This window comes from Callorhinchus milii, unplaced genomic scaffold (genome assembly GCF_018977255.1).
Source record: "Callorhinchus milii isolate IMCB2004 unplaced genomic scaffold, IMCB_Cmil_1.0 Scaffold1, whole genome shotgun sequence".
Classification (NCBI taxonomy): domain Eukaryota; kingdom Metazoa; phylum Chordata; class Chondrichthyes; order Chimaeriformes; family Callorhinchidae; genus Callorhinchus; species Callorhinchus milii.
In genome coordinates, this window is record NW_024704742.1 from 121,689,344 (window position 1) to 121,701,410 (window position 12,067).

Consider the following 12,067-nt stretch of genomic DNA (forward strand, 5'->3'; position numbering starts at 1 on the left):
ATAGGAACCGGGGAGGGCGGAGAGAGAGCAGGACAGAGCGGGAGAGTTGCATTTTGAGGGAGGGCCAACTCGGGTTGGGGGCGGCAGCCAAGATGCACACGCTGGGATGAGAGGCGACGGGTTAGTGGGACATTGTCAGCCTGCAGGAGGCTGTGGGGGCTAGAGGTGGCGCAGAGTGAGGAGGGCACTCATTGTGGGTAGTTGTTGGTCTCTTGGGTGTGACATCACGATAATGTTACTTGTGATTTTTCTACAGATGCCCCGCTCTGCCTCGACTCCTCCCCACGCTGCCCCCATTCCATCCTCCGAATCTATCACCACAAGGATACAAGGCCTACTGCTGTGTTACTAAAAATTAATTAGGGATAAAGTGGTGCGTAGTTCTGATGCTTCCAAATTTAAGGCGCGTGTCAAATTTGTACAAATGTCATTTGTATTGCATTCCTCTGCCCCAGATGAGGATAGCACTCCTTTCACAAATATTGACAATATGTGCAGAGGAAACCTATAATTTTATTTTTTCGTGTACAGAGAGAAATGGTGATTTTCGTGCAGACTCTTTGGATTTTTTTGCACAGCAGCTCTCTCAGTTAAGCACAGCCAGTAAGACTTTTTACAGGAAGTACAGTGATAGGTTGGCTTCTTAGCCGAGGTTCATAAATTCTAGGCAAGCGTGTATGAGCATGAATCCTATAGTTGCAGGCAACCCAGAGGCCTGGCCGAGTCTGACTTCTTGCCTGTTTATTGTTCATTAGGGTTTTTGATACGGCTTTTGGATTTTCTGTTCCAAATCGATCGACGTTAGCAGCAGCCTGAGGGGCAAAACAGTAAGTCGCTACCTTTCTCAGACAGAAATATTTTGCTTAAAAACAATACTGATTTATTTAACGTACAATGTGAGTTTGTGTTTAGGAGTGTTTGAAACTGACTGCTATTTGTGGGAGTGCATGCTGTGATTAATTTGTGCAATGATGCTATAGTAATACAACATTAGAGATATAATCCAAAAATATTTTTCATAACAGTTTATCGTACAAAGATATAGTATCTGTACAGCATGCTCTAAGTTAATCCATGACTTTATTCGTTTGAATCTATGTGATAATTAGATTGAAAACCTAATCTATATTCCACATGCAGTGATCTTTTAGAATGTTAACCTCCAATGCTGAACTGTATTACCATGAAGCCACTGTTTTTAATTTTATTCCCATTGGGCAGACAGCAGGGGCAAATTTACAAAACTATGCAAACGACCATGGTAGCTATATATTTTTAGCAATGTCTAGGTCTGCTGTTCTGATTGGGATTAGCACAGAATGACAGCACCCAGTGAATCTATAGGTGAGGCATAAATTTACCGTCTTATTTTAAAGACAATGCTCACAGTTTCTCTTTCAAGAATGTGTCTTAATTCTGGGTTTAGTGTAGAATCCTTACGAGGAGGCTGACCAGTGTTTTTGCTGGGCTTCTAAGCATGAAATATCCTTCACGAAACACTATGATTCCACAAATGCTTTCATTTCCAGCTGAAAATGCCTACAGACAAAGAGAGAAAATAGTTATTGCTTTTAGGATTTTTAATGTTTTCAGTACATATGTTAAAACATAATTTTACTTTTGAGCTGTAAATACTGTGTGATTTATCCAAGTATATTTATATAATATTGTTTGTCACATAAAATAGCTCCAATGTTCTGTTTTTAGCGAGCTCCCACATGATCACCTGCAGAGTGGAAAGGTTTCAATTAAGTTAGTCTATTATTATATCAGCAATTGTTGTGGGGAGACATTTATTATTCCATTTGCCCTGAAACACTTTGGATTCTGTGTTACGTGCTTCACGGGGGAAACTAGGGCAAAGTTTCCTGCAAACTAAAATGGAAATTAAAAAAGGATAGTTCACAGAATAGGTGTAAAACTGTCAGTGAAAATGCAGTGTAACAGTTATTTGATGAAGTTGGTCACTTCCACTTGCAGCATATACATACCTTCAGATTTGATTCTAGATAAAGATATAAAAAAAGTCATGTTACCAATGTAAAATTGCAGCACTGGTCTTACAAGGTGAAACTAAAATACACTACAGCAACTGCCTGACTTGCCATCCAGAATACCTTCCACAGTAAGCAACCTAGTCTAGGTGATTTCAGGATGTTGAAGGTTAATGTTCGTCAATGACTGAATAGGAAACTTGGAGGTACGGGATGACAACTACTGAAGGCATAACTTGGAACTTAAGTTTGTGAACATGTGGTCTTATATCCGGCATATAATAATAAAATAATAATGCTCCTTGCATTTGGTATAGCGTCTTATCGTGTCATCAAGAGGTATCAAAGCACTTCACATGATACACTGTGTGGAATGACTATAAATTTTGTTCACAAACACAACAGCCAATTTGCACACAGCAATGTCCCATAAACAGCCAAAGAGTGAATGAAAAATTTTATTTGGGGAATTGTTAGCCAGGACACCAGGGGAAACTCCCTTCTCTTTTCGAATAGTGTGTGAGATCTTTAACGTCCAACTGAACGAAATCAGGAAGCATTTTTTTACTCAAAAGGAAACGTTATTGCATATGGTTTCTCTCCTCCAAAAGGCCGTGGACACTGGTTCCACCCACACCTTCAAGAGTGAGGTTGATAGATTTTTGGTAGGTCAGGTATTAAGGGATATGGGGAGAAAGTGGGAAATTGGAATTGAAAGGATTAGTTGAGAACAGCCATGATCTAATTAAATGGCGGAACAGGCTCGAAGGGCTGAATGGCCTATTCCTGTTCCTGTGTTCCTATGTTCCTGAAGAGGCAGACGGGACCTCGAGCTAATGTCTCAACCGAAGGATATTCAGCATATATCTGTGTTTACCTTAGTTTCTCTGAAGAATGGTTAGGTATCAGCTGAGCTCAGTTGTTATACTCTTGCCTCTGAATCAGACGGTTATAAGTTCAAGCCTCCTGTCAGGACTTTGAGATTGTAGTCAAGGATGACATTCCAGTACAGTGCTGGGGGAGCACTGCATTGTCACAGGTACTGTCCTTTCTTTGTATGAAACAATAAACTAAGTTCCATCTGCTGTTCAGGTGGACACTAACGATTCCATGGGACTATTTCAAAAGAGAGGGGAGTTTCTCCCGGCCGGCAATCTCTCAGATAAAACTGATCATTCAATGCATGGCAGTTTGTGGGACAATTGTTGTGTGCAAATTGTCTGCCGTGTTCACCAACAAATACACAGTTAATACACTTTACAGCAAATCCTGTGAAGCACTTTGAGACTTTTCCCTAACATGCTGTTTCAAACCTGTGAAATTCTATATCTTCAACTGGTGGAATTGCTGTTTTATTTTAGTGAGCAAGGTTTTCCCCCTAACCCCTACTGGGCCAAATTAAACCTTAACCATCAAAAGATGGTGTGGACCCAATTCCTTGATCATGACCTCCTGAGCAAGTCAGGTGCTGGATAACCTCTCCGACCAGGCAAGCCTGGTCTCTGCCGATGACTAAGGGCTAAAGGTAGTTTCGTATTCCAGTTTTTCCACTCCTCTTTGTGAGGGCCGTTCAAACTCCTCAGATCAGAACCTCTGACATCCCAATCCCAGCCAACAGATGTCTGAAAGCATATCGTTCCTGGCAGTAGCTGTACTCCCCTCACAAATAAATCATGGGGAGATTTGTGTTGTGGTATCTCTACATGATCCAGACCTCAAAGGGAGAATACGGGCAGGCACACAGTCCAAAGAGTAACTGATAAGAACAGATACTATAGTTGATCTTAGCCAAAAGGCTGAGTGGAATCACTGTTTGACTTTTTTTTAACTGTTTGATGGGCCATAGAATTAGTTCTGACTGTAGACTAGAGAATGGTAGCCCTTGCCCACTACATGATACGCAGTGTTGCTCACCTTAAGCTCAAATGGAGTTCTCAGTACCTATTAGCTGTTGAGCAATAGTTCATACTAGTCTGATGTAGTTTCCTGACATAATCTGTCATTACGGTCTTGGGAGTACTACATAGGGTTAGCTGTCTTACTACCTCATTTTCAATCCCTGACCAAGACTGCTTTCATTTACCTCTGCCATATTGCCTGCCTCCTCCAACACCTCACACCAAATGCCACCGAAACCCTCATTCATAGTTTGTCACCTCCTGCCAGGATTTATCAAATGCAATCCACTCTTATCACCCCTGTTCCACTATCCACTAGATCCAACTATTTCAATATTCCATCACCTGTATCTTCACCTGCACCAAACGCTGCATGCTCATCATTCCAATCCTCGCCAGGCTGCACTGTCTCCCTGACTCTGCTGTGCATCCCCCACCCACTCCATACCACCATTGGTGACCAAGCTTTCATTCATTACATCACGTAGGATAAGTTCTTCAGAATGTTTTGAAGTCACAGATTAAAGACTCAAAGCAGAGGGATTTTCAGAGAGTTTCAATGATCATGGGCATAATGGGTAAAAACTCATCCACTAATGATGGAACAGGGCGTGAGGAGTGAGAAGTGAGCAGCAGAGTGGAATTGGAAGAGCAGAACGTACCTCTATCTAAATGGCCTGTTATTCCATATGATTTTGTGAAGGCACAAACATCATTGAACACTGAACATATGGGAATACGCTTTCTGCATACTCACTATAATCTATACTAATAAAGACGAAATGTCTGTCTGTGTGTCTATCCGCCAATAACGCAATAACCGATTGACGTAGAGACATGATTTATACCTCATTGGAAAGGTCTTGCATGGGGGAGTATCAATGGCATATTTGTTGGGGGGGAATCTCCTTTCATTGATGACCTATGACCTAAACAAGCCCAGTTTTGCTTAAGGTGTGTACTCAGGGTTTATGGCATGTAATATGGTTTGTGAGTGGTATCACTGAAAACGCGAGCTCTAAAAACGAGCATTAAAAAAGTTGTACAGTCATTATCTACAATCATTGGCGAGATAATACCAAAATATGTCTTACTATAACATATGAGAAATACGTGACGTCAGACATCGTACTATCTGTACGAGTTCAATAGCACTTTTTCTTAAGATGCCTAAGAAGCGAAAATCAAGCCTTTCAAGGGCAAATAAAATGTCAGACCAAAGAGAGAAGGCTGATTAAATGAAACAGGAGAACAAAGAACAGCACGGTTGACATTGGACGCAGAAAGGCATGCAAGAGCACGGCAAAATGAATTGCCCGCTCAAAGAACAGCACGGCTGGACTTGGATGCAGAAAGGATTGCAAGAATATGGCTAAGGTGTACACACAGTGTTTATGGCACGTTAAGTGGTTTGTGAGTGGTATCACTGAAATCTACATTCCATATTGGAGCCTTTGGTTGCAAGTGTAGATGCAATGGGTACCACTAGTCTGTAATAAACAGAATGATCCTGGTGTTGATAATGTAAAGAAAACCTTAACAGTCTGGAAATTAAGAGTATAGAGGGATCAATTATGTGGAACTTGGGTAATAATGAAACTTTATTTGTAATGAACAGCTTTCAGTGCGTTGCTTCTCTTTCCATGCAAGTAAATGGCATATCATGTTTGCTGTAATGAAAATATTGCCAGTTTACAGTGAAACTCTGAGCGGTATTCTTTCATTTTTTAGTTTCTAGAAGCAGCATTTTGCACCTCAATTGAAATTATTTCCCTGGGTCAGCATGCTCCTAATCTCTAACTGAAACTTTTAAATTACACTTTTGAAAAAGAGTTTACTTCAGTTCAAATGCAGGAAATTTGGTCTCAGAATGAAAATACTTTTCACAAAGTATTGCAATTGTTCTCGGGTTCAGATTCACAACCTGAATATGCTGAAAATATCGGACATTCAAATAGAATTGAGGAAAGTCTTGGGTTTCCACGTTGTCTGAGAGTGAATGTTTGTGTGTGTGTACAGGGTGGACTGGCTCTATAAGTAATTGGGAAATTTCCCAAATGCCCCCATGAATGGTTCCTGATGCCCCTGTGGTTGGCTCTTGATACTTACCACCTCAGAGCCCCACATTGGGTGAGTGACAGCTTGGACCAGCCAATCGTTGACCAGAGCTTGCCCTCCCTGATGAGTGACAGCTATGATAGCCAATCATTGCCTGGATTCTGCCCTTGGTTCCCTCACAAATCTGAGCCCTCATTTTACCTGAAAATCCTGAGCCCTTTCAAGGACCCAGTCCACCACTCTGTGTGAATGTGTGTGGTTTATGTATGCGTTTATGTATACAGTATGTGTTTATGTATATCAAACTGTCTTTATGTATATATGTGAGTGTGCATGTATTTTTTAATATTTGCGTGTCTCTGGATACGAATATCCATGTGTATGTATTTCTACGTGTGTACGTGTGTTTATATCTGTATACCTCTATGTGTTTTATATATATATATGTGTATATGTGTGTGCATGTTTATAAGGCATGAACAACCCAGCCACTGTTACAATGCCAGTTTCTTTTCTTCAAGTTATTAATGAGTAATGATTAATCAGACTGTTCTTCATTGTGATTTGTGACGACCTTCATGAAAACAAATAAATTCTAAACGCAATAACAATACTGGTCTGAGTTTTCAAAAAAATTAAATCTGTGCCTGTTTCCCCTTTCTCGTCTCCTCAAGTCATTTCTCCATATATACTGGAAGCACTTTCTGTGCTTGATGATCAGTTTAAACTATTCGAGGTGGAGTGATATTCCTGTATGACGACAAAATAAAATAAAGGAAGGGGCTGTCATGCTCAAGCTAGCCTGACTGACTTTCAGAATACATAACTGAGCCAGTGGAAAGTGGACAATTTTAGCTCATTTTAAAGAAGATGGGCCAAAATGGAGAATAAACTGGAGGTATAATTGAAGAAAAATTGCCCTTGCTTAAACCAAACTTTTCAGGTAGAGCAGACATTGTGGAGAACTATTCCAGAAGTAATTGTCTGTGAGTTGTCAAGGTCATTGGAGTGAGAGATGCTGTACAGTATAATTTAGTGTAAAAAGTGCAGTCGAAGTTATTGGACTCACCACATCAATGTGGCTGATACACATGACTTCACTGTATGGTACTCTGGAATAACTCACAAACTCCAGCTACTTTATGAATAAAGTGGTTACCTGAAAATTTGGCATGAAGAATAACTGCGTAATGTACAGGATTGAGACAGAGATACTCCACTGTACACATTTGAATCTCACTTGGTTCTGTAAAATGAGGTGCTTTGCAGCAGTTTATATTTCTGAGATCTGTAAAAAGATTTAGAAACACATAAGATGATATTGTAAAGAAGAAGTGTTTGGAAGCTGTCTCTGGACATTGTGATTTGGGTAAGAATCCTACCTTCTACTTTCTGTCTTGTGCAGAGACACTGCCATAGAGTCATAGAGTCTACATGAATGGTCCTCTTTGTGCTTCTAAAGACAAAAGGATGCATTAGTACTTCATAGAAAAAAATGTGGCAACAAGTTTGACATAAGTGGATTCCCGCGTTCAATCATAGCTAATCAAACTCTCGTGGCCTGTGCTAATCTGGAAGATTTAGCTCACAACAGAAAAAGATACATTGAATACATTATAATGGATATGGAAGCTGCTCACGATACACAGGACTGCCGATACATTGAGGTATAGTATTGTGGTAAGGATAGCAGTTAATGGTGTGTGTTTAATATGCGTTGATTTCTAAAAAGGAAACTGGAACTATGTCACGCTATGACAGAAGCTGCTAAAGACAATCTGCTGCCCCAGGCAAAATCAGTGTACCCACCCTCCCCCCACCCCTTTAGATGTTCTATAGCTTTAAATTTACTTTAAAATCTCTCCAGGCTGCTGCTGGCACTACATGCTGCCCATTTCAATTTCGTCGGTTGAGCATTTAAAAAAAATTGCTTCTCTCAGAAATCTGCCGTCCTAGGCTGCAGGCTGAAAGCTGCTGAATTTGCCTATAGCTACAGCTGATTTGCGGAACTCTGCTCTGATAGCAATCTACCTTGAAGAAGTCTGGGGGGAGGTGGCAATTGTTTTTAGTCAGACAGGTGTCTGACATTTGCAGGAACCCATCACCACGCATAAGAATATCTAACCCAGACTGTGAGTTCCACTGATGTATGCGCGGAGGGCGTTATATAAGTGCAAGTTGTTGCTGTTGTTGTATGCCACTCACACGTGGAATGGAATGTGCACTCTCTCTGGAGGAACGTACCCTGCGCATTTAACTCCAGAGAGTATTAGGCACAGGTTAACAAGAGCCATGGATGCCGATAAGCCAGGCTGGCTGGTCTGTCACCAGCAGTGCCCTGGAGCGCTGTGGACTGGTGTGGCTCGGGAATCAAGATTGCCACAGAGGGTTGACTCGATTGTGACGTTACGTTTTCAAGCATGTCACCTTGGAGCCAACTCAGCTCTCTCTCCTACCACATCCCAAGGAAGTAAGACATGCCAGCATCCCACTGCTTACTGAAAGAATCCCCACCTTACAACAACAACAACAAGATTCCATTTATGGAGCGACTTTCATGTCGGGAGGACGTCCCAAAGCGCTGGATAGTTGGGTCAGGACCCAAGCAGGGGGGAAATGGTCAGGGTGAGGGGAGGGAAGGGAGGGAGCGAGGAGGGGGTAGAGAGTTGAGAGGGGAACTGAAGACACGGTCAAAGAGAAAGGTCTTGAGACCGGCCTTGAAGGAGGAAAGGGAGGAAGCGGCGAAGGCACTGGGGGATAGAGTTCCAGAGCCTCGGGGCTGAGAGGCTGAAGGCCCGGCCACCGATGGGAGGGCGGTTGGGGCGGGGATGTGGAGCAGACCGGAGCCAGAGGAACGGAGGGTACGGGCAGGTAGGTAGGGGGATAGTAGGTCGGAGAGGTAGGAGGGAGCAAGGCCGTGAATGGCCTTGTAGGTGAGGATGAGGATCTTGAATTTGATCCTCTGGGGGATGGGGAGCCAGTGGAGGCGAGCGAGGGTGGGAGTGATGTGGTCACGAAGCCTGGTGCGGGACAGTACACGAGCTGCAGAGTTCTGAATGACCTGCAGCTTGTGGAGGGAGGTGCCGGGAAGGCCGGCGAGGAGAGAGTTCCTGTAGTCCAGCCTTGAGGTGATAAAGGCGTGGATCAGTGTTTCAGCAGCGCGAGGGGCGAGGTAGTGCCGTAGTCTGGCGATGTTTCAGATAAGTTTTGTTATTAAGAAATCTCATTGTGATATCTGCACATTGGATTCATTGTTAGGTGGTTTGAGCGGCCTTTGAATATTAATATGATTGAAATGCATATGGTGTCCCAAAGTGGATTGTTATCACTGGAGGCTGAAATAAGAGATGTAACCCTAGATATTTTAGGAGGAAGTTTAACTTGTGGAGTCCTGTAGCTCAATGGTTAGAGCAGTCTCCTCGCAAGCGAGAGATCTGGGTTTGTTTCCCGGCAGGATGAAACCTTGGGTAGGTTTCCTTAATCCAAGCACCTGATAATAATCCCTCAAGAAAAAAAATAATAATTTGATTGTTCAATCCACGACTGTTTGTGGGACACTGCTGTGTGCAATTAGCTGCCGCGTTTCACCCACAAATATACAGTCAATTCGCTTTACAGTATATTCCATGAAGCGCTTTGAGATGTCGAGAAGATATGAAAAGCGCTATATCAAATGCAAGGATTATTATTATTATGTATGTCTTTAATCTGATTCAACGTGTACTTTGAATTTGTGCCATTGTAATTTATTTTACAGACTATAATAATAGTCATTAATTAGGCTCTAACACTGTTTACTATTAGCACAAAAGAATAGTATGGTTATCATGATATGGTTATGAATGTAAGATGGAGGTTTTGCATGGCTTGTCTGTCTCTGAGAATCTGAGGGAAAAATTTGTTTAATGGGGATTGTTGTAAATCAGAAAATGTTTCAGTAAAGTTAAATGTTCCGAGTATTACATCCTAGAATTTCATAAATTACATTGAAAAAAATGGACATTATTCGTGATACATTTTTTCATTATTGAATGAAATCTGTTGAAAGAGTTGACTAAATACATTTTTTTTTGAGAAACAGACATAGTGTTATGTTCCCTACAAAAATATTAATTTCCTACAGCTCAATGGAATTCCCACAGGCATTAATCTTTGAGTGTTATGGTTGCATTGCTCCCAAAAGTGGAAATATAAAATAGCAATGATACTGCACTTTTAGAATTTATAATTTTAGCTGCCTTTTTGGAATCTATAATTAACTTTGATAAGAATTACCAATGGAAACATAATTTTGCAATACATTGTTATAAAGTTGACATATGTTGCTAGAGTAACTGTTTTGTTTTTGTCCATCAGTCTTAGGGAGATTGTTACCTTATTATTAGTTTGGAAATGAATTCCTAATACTGGGCAGTGACACTCTACAGGGGCTGCCTGGATTGCTGAGCACGGAGTTAAGGAGAATGCAAGTTAGTTACATGCATTGACTGGCTCATTGACAATGCAAAATGATATAAAACGCTTCAATGCTTTAGTGGATGGCTTGACGGAAGTAGAGATCCACACCCCCACCTCACCACTCCACATTCTGTATGTTTTCGAGAAAGGTTACCATTTCATGCGAATCCCAGAACGTCAAATCAGCACACTATTTATTCCTACATTAAACTTTACAGTGCTGGAGTCTTTTACATTTACATTTACATCCACAACACTGGGCTTGCCTGCTGTTAACTGGATCAACAGTGGTTACTTTAATTTCATAACTTCTAATTCCTTCTAAAAACGTGCATCAGTGGTCTACGGTCGATGGCCCTATTTAGTGATTTAGGAGTCTAGTCTTTAAAGGCAGTCTTTTCTGTGATGCTTTTCCTCATGGCCATTGAAATGCTAATGCTTTTTTTTATTGTGTGAGATTGTGTTCAACTATTCGGGGAAATTCCCCATGTTTTTCTACAGGGGCATAGCTCAGTGTCCCAAACATAATGGTTAGCTTTCTTTTTAATGTTCTGTTATTCTGAAACAAAATTTGCTTCTTACTCTCTTTTCTATGGAAGTGAATTGTAGGTATTACCACGCAGTAACATATTTGGTTACAAAAACGTATTCAGATTTGATGGCGTGAATTATCACACATACAAAGAAGTTCTTTTCCGAAGGCTTTGTAATGTAAATAGCTGATGTCAAAAACAGTTTTGTAGATAAGCTAAGTGTGTTTCTTTCAGTTCCTCTATTTGTCAGAGCGTGGTAAACAAAAAAAATCGTCAAAGACCGTGGCAAATTGGATAGAGAGGCACTATTACATATAGTACATTATCCCATGAATTTGTAATAATGTTGGGAATACATTGACTGCATCTACCATCCCTCATAATATTTTAATTATTTTATAAACGATCGATGATGAAAGAAATGACTAATACTGACCATTGAGGGAAATGTGACATTTGTTCCTTTTTTTGCCTGGTGACAAATCTACTTCTGTCAGTTCAGACAGCTTTGGTTTCAACATTGTGTAGCTATACTCCCAAGGGCATTAACCTCTTCCTAATCTTTTCACACTCTCATGAACAAAACCTTTGCTCTCATGAACAATTGTGCACCGAGCTGAAAATAAAATTGAACCAAACTGCTGGATTTATCCACATCTCAATAATTTTACTTCAGAAGAATTGACACTGCCTGGAAATTATTGCTGCCTTTCACAACAACAACAACAAAATTACATTTGTATAGCGCTTTTCATGTTGGGAGGATGTCCGAAGGCGCTGGACAGTCAGTGTTTTGGACTCAAGCTGGGGGTCAGGTTTGGGGAGGGTGGAGGGCAGGGAGGGAAGCAGGATGATCAAAAGCACGGTTGAAGAGGAGGGTCTTGAGATGGGTCTTGAATGAGGCAAGGGAGGGGGCAAGGCAGAGGGACTGCGGGGTGGAGTTCCAGAGGTGGGGTCAGAGTGGCAGAAGGTCTGCCTGCCAATGGTGGGGCAGGCGAGGTGGGTGACGTGAAGCAGCCCGGCCCCCGCTGAGCAGAGGGAGTGGGCAGATTGGTAGTGGATTAGGTGGTTGCAGAGGTAGGGGGGAGCAAGGCCATGGAGGGCTTTGAAGGTGAGGACCAGGATC

The 12,067-nt window shown here is 41.6% G+C and overlaps 1 long non-coding RNA gene across 1 annotated transcript in view; it reads left to right on the forward strand.

Moving 5' to 3' along the window:
- The first annotated feature begins 798 nt into the window (after positions 1-798).
- LOC103177868 overlaps positions 799-12,067 on the forward strand; it is a 135,402-nt gene continuing 124,133 nt past the window's right edge. The window contains exon 1 of the long non-coding RNA XR_006085138.1: positions 799-827. This is a non-coding gene — a long non-coding RNA (uncharacterized LOC103177868). The remainder of the gene's footprint in view (positions 828-12,067) is intronic.